Source organism: Mandrillus leucophaeus, unplaced genomic scaffold (genome assembly GCF_000951045.1).
Source record: "Mandrillus leucophaeus isolate KB7577 unplaced genomic scaffold, Mleu.le_1.0 Scaffold83, whole genome shotgun sequence".
Taxonomy (NCBI): domain Eukaryota; kingdom Metazoa; phylum Chordata; class Mammalia; order Primates; family Cercopithecidae; genus Mandrillus; species Mandrillus leucophaeus.
Window position 1 is genome coordinate 304,176 of NW_012109030.1, and position 6,335 is coordinate 310,510.

General features: G+C 38.4%; 1 long non-coding RNA gene across 1 annotated transcript in view; it reads left to right on the forward strand.

The window, feature by feature from the left end:
* LOC105530522 overlaps positions 1–5,926 on the forward strand; it is a 21,342-nt gene extending 15,416 nt beyond the window's left edge. Inside the window, exons 2-3 of the long non-coding RNA XR_001004662.1 lie at positions 3,877–3,984; positions 4,802–5,926. This is a non-coding gene — a long non-coding RNA (uncharacterized LOC105530522). The remainder of the gene's footprint in view (positions 1–3,876; positions 3,985–4,801) is intronic.
* The last annotated feature ends 409 nt before the right edge of the window (positions 5,927–6,335 follow it).

The window sequence follows — 6,335 nt, forward strand, 5'->3', positions numbered from 1 at the left end:
CCTGGCTAATTTTTGTATTTTAGTAGTGATGGGGTTTCATCATGTTGACCAGGCTGGTCTCGAACTCCTTACCTCAGGTGATCCACCCACCTCGGCCTCTCAAAGTGCTGGGATTACAGGTGTGAGCCATTGTGCCTGGCAGATGTCATTCTTTTTCATGGTCATTCTTTTTCATGGTTGCATTGTATTCTATGGTGTATATGTACCACATTTTCCTTAACCAGTCTACCATTGATGTGCATATCAGTTGACTAATTTTCTTTTAAAGAACAGAGAAATTTTTAATATAAATTTTTATTTGCCTTTGTGGTAACCTGTGACATTGGAAGGGGATTATTGACCATCTATATAGTCATAATCTCTTTCCTATAAATCTGTGAAATATAATGGAACTCCATCTTACATATTTCAAAACTGATTAACGAATTGACTGATATTTCCAAAAATGGACAATTGGGAGATGCTTCAACTCTGGCATATCACATTCGCTCAGCCAGTGAAATGATTTTCTTCAGTATATTAAATGTTATATTTAATTGTGAATATGTTTGATCAACTCAGTTTAAAATAAACCTCTCAGGCTTTGGTTTTTGTATATGGTGACAAAGATCAGTATGATTTGCAGAGGTTGGAAATGGAAATCAAAGACAAATTCTAGAAAAAAAATAACACAAAGTAACCCTAAATGAAGCCATGTAGCAAATGGAAAGAAATATAAAATGACATAATGACAATATGCAAGGATGAAAAGATAAGCAAATTCATTAACATTACAATGAGATATAAGTAAAGAAAGACCATTCAGAGTTAACTGTAGCAGAATAAAGGATTTGGCAGCCCTCTTCATAATTCTACCATGACGATTTCTAAACCACTGAATAAGGTTTTGTATTTCTAATTAACTAAGTACTAGAAATATGTTCTCTAATGTGACTCATATGGATATGTGGCATATGGACAAAAAATTCTGGGGTACTCAAGCTTAATATAGATTAAGTACATGTTCTTTGTAACATAAATTATGAGAAATTGTTCCAATACAATATTGTAATTTACTCAAATGGCATCTGTAGAACTTCAGACAGGTGTGATAGAACACACTGCAGAGATATTTATGTGTTTGATCAGGGTTTTTCTTTTTCTTTTTTTTTTATTTCTTTTTAAGACAGAGTCTCACTCTGTTGCCCAGGCTGGAGTGCAGTGGCACTATCTCGGCTCCAACCTCCGCCTCCCAGGTTCAAGCGATTCTCCTGCCTCAGCCTCCTGAGTAGCTGGGATTACAAGCGCCTACCACTATGCCCGGCTAATGTTGTATTTTTAGTAGAGATGGGGTTTCACCATGTTGGCCAGGCTAGTCTCAAACTCCTAACCTCCAATGATCCACCCACCTCGGCCTCCCAAAATTTTGTAGTTACAGGCGTGAGCCACCACACTAGGCCAGGGTTTTTCTTTTGCCAACTCTAGAATGGCTTTCTCAGTCCTTGACCAATACTAGGTCCCTGAGTGAACCCAAAATGATGATCGCCAGGCAAACTCTGATATCATTGCTAAAACTGGAGTCTGACCTGGAGAGAAAGGTTAATGGTAACCATAATGATTGCTTTCATATATTGAGTGCCTACGACATATGAAAGCAATCATTATGTACTGTCCATGGGTCAACTTATTTAATCCTCATGACAGCCCAGTTTGACATATGAAGAAACTGAGGCACAGAGAAGGTAAGTAGCTTGCTCAAGTTTATCCAGCCACGAAGTGGTAGACCCGAACACAGGACTTCTGGCTCCAGTCTCCACACTCTAAACCTCACCCGTACTGTGGTACTTTATATGCCGTGGTAATTTTGTACTACCACTGGAGACGTCCCCAGATCTCTTTAGCATTGTTATCATGATGTTTGTCTCTTTGGTCTACTTTTTTCCTGTTCTGATGCAGCAACAGGACCCATTTTGATTCAGAGAATATGGTGCCCTTAATGAATCATCAAGAAGTCCATAGACAGTTTTAGGGGTTTTCTGTGGAGATCTCATTTCTTAATTCTGACTCAACCCACCCGAATGAATGGATAATTATGGCATTTGAATCTTGCATACAATTAAGTGAATAAAAATGCTTTGCCCCATTTGCTAGTAGAAAAGAAAGAAAACCACATTTTTGGAACACATTACTTATACCAGTTAAAAACAACTTCTCCCTATACTTACTATTAGTTTGATTTTTAGGGAGATTTATTAACATTTTAGTCCTTCATGGTAGTACTACTGTGCAATCCAAGAATTATGGGGGAGTGTTTGGAAATGAGAGGAGGCTCAGGGAATTATGGGCAGCCAGAATTCTCAAGGCCAAATCCAGACAGCGTTACTGGTAATACATATGTGCTTACTATCCAGTTTTTAAATGTTCTCGTGCAATACTAATCTCATTGCTTTTGTATATCAGATTTTCCTAAGTAGTGCTCATCAACACCAGATTTATTTTAAAATAGAGCATACTTAATGTACTTCACATATCTGCAAAGGGAACAGCAGCAAATACCACAGTCCCATGGTAAATATAAGGGAAAAAGAAGGCATATATACGTTAAAAAGTCTAATGAATGGCTCATACCTGTAATCCTAGCACTTTGGGAGGCTGAGGTGAGTGGATCACGAGGTCAGGTGTTTGAGACCAGTCTGGCTAACATGGTGAAACCCCGTCTCTACTAAAAATACAAAAATCAGCCGGGTGTGGTAGCAGGCACCTGTAATCTCAGTTACTGGGGAGGCTGAGGCAGGAGAGTCGCTTGAAACAAGAAGGCGGAGGTTGCAGTGAGCTGAGATCGCACCACTGCTCTCTAGCCTGGGCAACAAGAGCAAAACTCCATCTTAACAGCAACAACAACAACAATAACAACAAAGCCTGATGAAATCCTAACTCAGCAGTGGCACAATTACTTCATAGATTGGATTATTTTGAAAAGAACAAGCAAACCCCATTTGGTGGATGTATTTTGAGTCTTTTTATTTTATTTTTTTTCTGAGACAGGATCTTGCAATATCACCCAGGCTAGGATACAGTGACTCTGTCACAGCTCACTGTAGCCTGGAGCTCCTGAGCTCAGGCAATCCTCTTACCTCAGCCTCTTGAGTAGCTGGGACTACAGGCACATGCCACCATGCCCAGATAATTTTTTTTTTTTTTTTTGTATTTTGTAGAGACAGAGTTTTGCTGTGTTGCCCAGGCTAGTCTCAAACTCCCGAGCTCAAGTAATCCCTCCTTGGCCTACCCAAAGTGCTGGGATTACAGGCATGAGCCACCGTGACTGCTGGGCCTGTATTTTGAGTCACCGGCTCCCTGCTAGGTGCTAGGGACACAGAAATGAATACCACCACTCCCTTCCTCTCAGAGGGCTCCCAATCTGCTCCTCTTTTCTCTGTTAAATCATTTTGCCTTTAAGTCTTGCATAATGATGTGGCCACATTGAGACCTAGTTGAATAGTTTCACAATAACTCCCTTAAGTCAGAGGGCCTTGGTGAAATAACATTGACTTTTACTCTGAAATCCATGGAAATGCAAAGTTTACTGTTTTGTTCTCCTTGATAAAATATAGCATAATAACTAGTTGCTGGGTTACTACCTAAAACACAGGCCCCAGACTGCAGCTGGGAAGGACAGTTAGCAATTAAGTAAAGGAAATGACTATGACTAGTGGGTTTGAAACCCAACACACTGCCCATATCCTTCTTAGCACAGGGAGGCATCGATGTTACTTAGGCAACTTTTATCACTAAGGAAGTAGTTTTGGTGACTCATGCTCATACAGAATGACTTATTTCAAGACCTGGGTGTTCAGTAACCTTACCATTATGCTTCTGTTTTCTCCGTTTTGGGCTCAGACAGCAAAACTCCCTTTGGATGACATAGATTTATTACTTAGTAGTATATCATGCATTGGCTGTCCCACATTTTGAAATTTAACGGAATCGTGGTGATCAGAATAAAAGGTCAGTATTTCCTACAATATATTGACATGTTAAAGGTAGATCTAACACCTTATTTTCTAAGCAGAAATATTATCTTATTACATATCTTATGAAATGTCTAAGTTGACATTGCTTGCCAATTGTTTTTTATTTAATGTAACAGTGCTGTTTCAAATACTAGTCATTATTTAATAACTAAAATGGAATGCTGAAGAATTTTATACTATGACATAAAATGCCTTATTTTTTTCCCCAAATATATGAAAAATGGAATTAAAATCCCCACCGAGGGTTGCTATTACAAAAGGAAGAAATCCTAAGGAAATTCATTGGCTAGGTTCTTGGTTCAGATTTACAGCCTACCTGCTTGATGGCCCAACAGCATTTATTTCTTGACAATTGACATTTTTTTCTGTGTTAAAAATAGCTGAGAAGTTGTAGAAAAATTAGTTAATTAAAAGAGTTCTAAGTTGCTAATGTGTTTGGAGAGCTATATGGAAGAACTTACTGTTGACAGAAAAAGCAAGCCACCAGCCAAGGACCTGAGCTAGCTTCTGGGGTAGTGCAGGAACAACATGGCTTGGGTTCCAGGGTATGCTGGGAGCCTTGGAAATGCCAGCTTACAGTGTGGTCAGCCCAGGACTTACCTGAATCACTAGTATACCTTTTGTCCTAATTCCAGAAATCATGCCATAAATCTCAAAATTTGGACAGTGTTACTTGAGCTGTTTTTATTTTAGTTTCAATTGAGTCCCCTTTTCTGGTTTTAATTTTGTAGCTGGAACAGCTTGAAAAAGGCAATGAGTCATGACAAATATTTCTTTTCTTCTCCATATAGAAGCCTTCAATGTGAGGCCCAGGCATTGGGTACCATGTGTGCGATTCATGAGCCTTGGCATCTGAACACTTTTCTGGAAGGATCCATGAAGACAACACATCGGGGATGTACTAGTGAAGTGATTTTCAAAATGTGCTACTCAGACCTATAGCATCAACATCACCTGAGAATTTGTTAGAAATTCCAACTGTTAGGCTCTACTTTAGACCAACTGAATCTGAAACTTGGAGAGTTCATGGGGTCCAGCAATTTGTGTTTTTACAAGACTTACCAGGTGATTCTGAGAACCACTGTGCTAGTGAATTGTTACTGTCTGTGGCCACGTAGAATATGAAAAGTAAAGGGTTGGAAAATGGGGAAATTGATGAGTGTTCACTTATGAGGAAATGAAGAATAGATAGAAAAGAATGAGTTAAATTTTGGAATTCAAAAAAGAAGCAATTTGTAAAAGCCAGGAATTTGATTTGTATGACAATTGCTTGCAGAATATTTGCTTTCTCAGAGAGGGGCAATCCAGATCACTAGGTTACTGTGAAATATATTGGTATGGTTCTAAAATTCTAGAATAATCTCACTAGTGAGAAAAGGCATACCTTTCCATATTAGGACAAAACTTCAAATCAGTTTTGTAACATCCTCTAAGATTCTTGTATCCCATTGCCATGGCCAACTTGTTTGTCTCTGGACATCCCAGTTTCTACATCTGAAAACCATATGCATTCCTGCTCACCGTGAATTATCTCATTGAATGAAGCGAGAGATTCAGGATGTGTAAGATCATTTATGAAGCATTTGGATTACCAAGAAATGTGAAGTATAAAGATCAAGAATGATTAATGTAAACACTGGTGGTAAAGAGGTGTTTCGAAGTTGATACCAAAAATGAGTTGCTTATTTCAGTCTCTCTTTGATATATCTGCCTTTTTAGTGCTGACTCTATCATGTATTCACTATTTGATTTTAAATGAATCACATGTTTAAAGCTTTTAATCTGTTTCCTCAACAAATATATAGTTTTAATAATGTCTACTCACAGGATTGTTGTGAGAATAAAATTGATTCAATTGATTTTCCAAAAAAATGTGGAAATATAGTTTTTAAAAATAAAGCAATACCATTTTTGGATATGCTAGTGCTGTGATTGTTATTTTATGTCTGGGTTGAGGAATCCTAAAGGATTGTTGACGTAATGACATCATCCAGGGATTTGGAATAAGAGCATACATCAGCAAGTTTTCTGATTACAAAAAGTAGCTATGTTTACTTTTCTGTCAATTCTTCTTCAGTGGAATGTTTCAATTTTCTCATGAAATGGGGGAGATCCATTTTTTGAGAGCTCTGTTTTATTAAAGAAAGCAAGTCTGGTGGCTCATGCCTATAATTTCAGCACTTCAAGAGGCTGAAGTGGGAGGATCACCTGAGCCCAGGAATTCAAGACCAGCCTGGGCAACATAGCGAGAACCCATCTCTATGAAAAATTTTTAAAACTTAGCTGGGCATGGTGTTGCATGCTGTAGTACCAGCCACTCAGGAG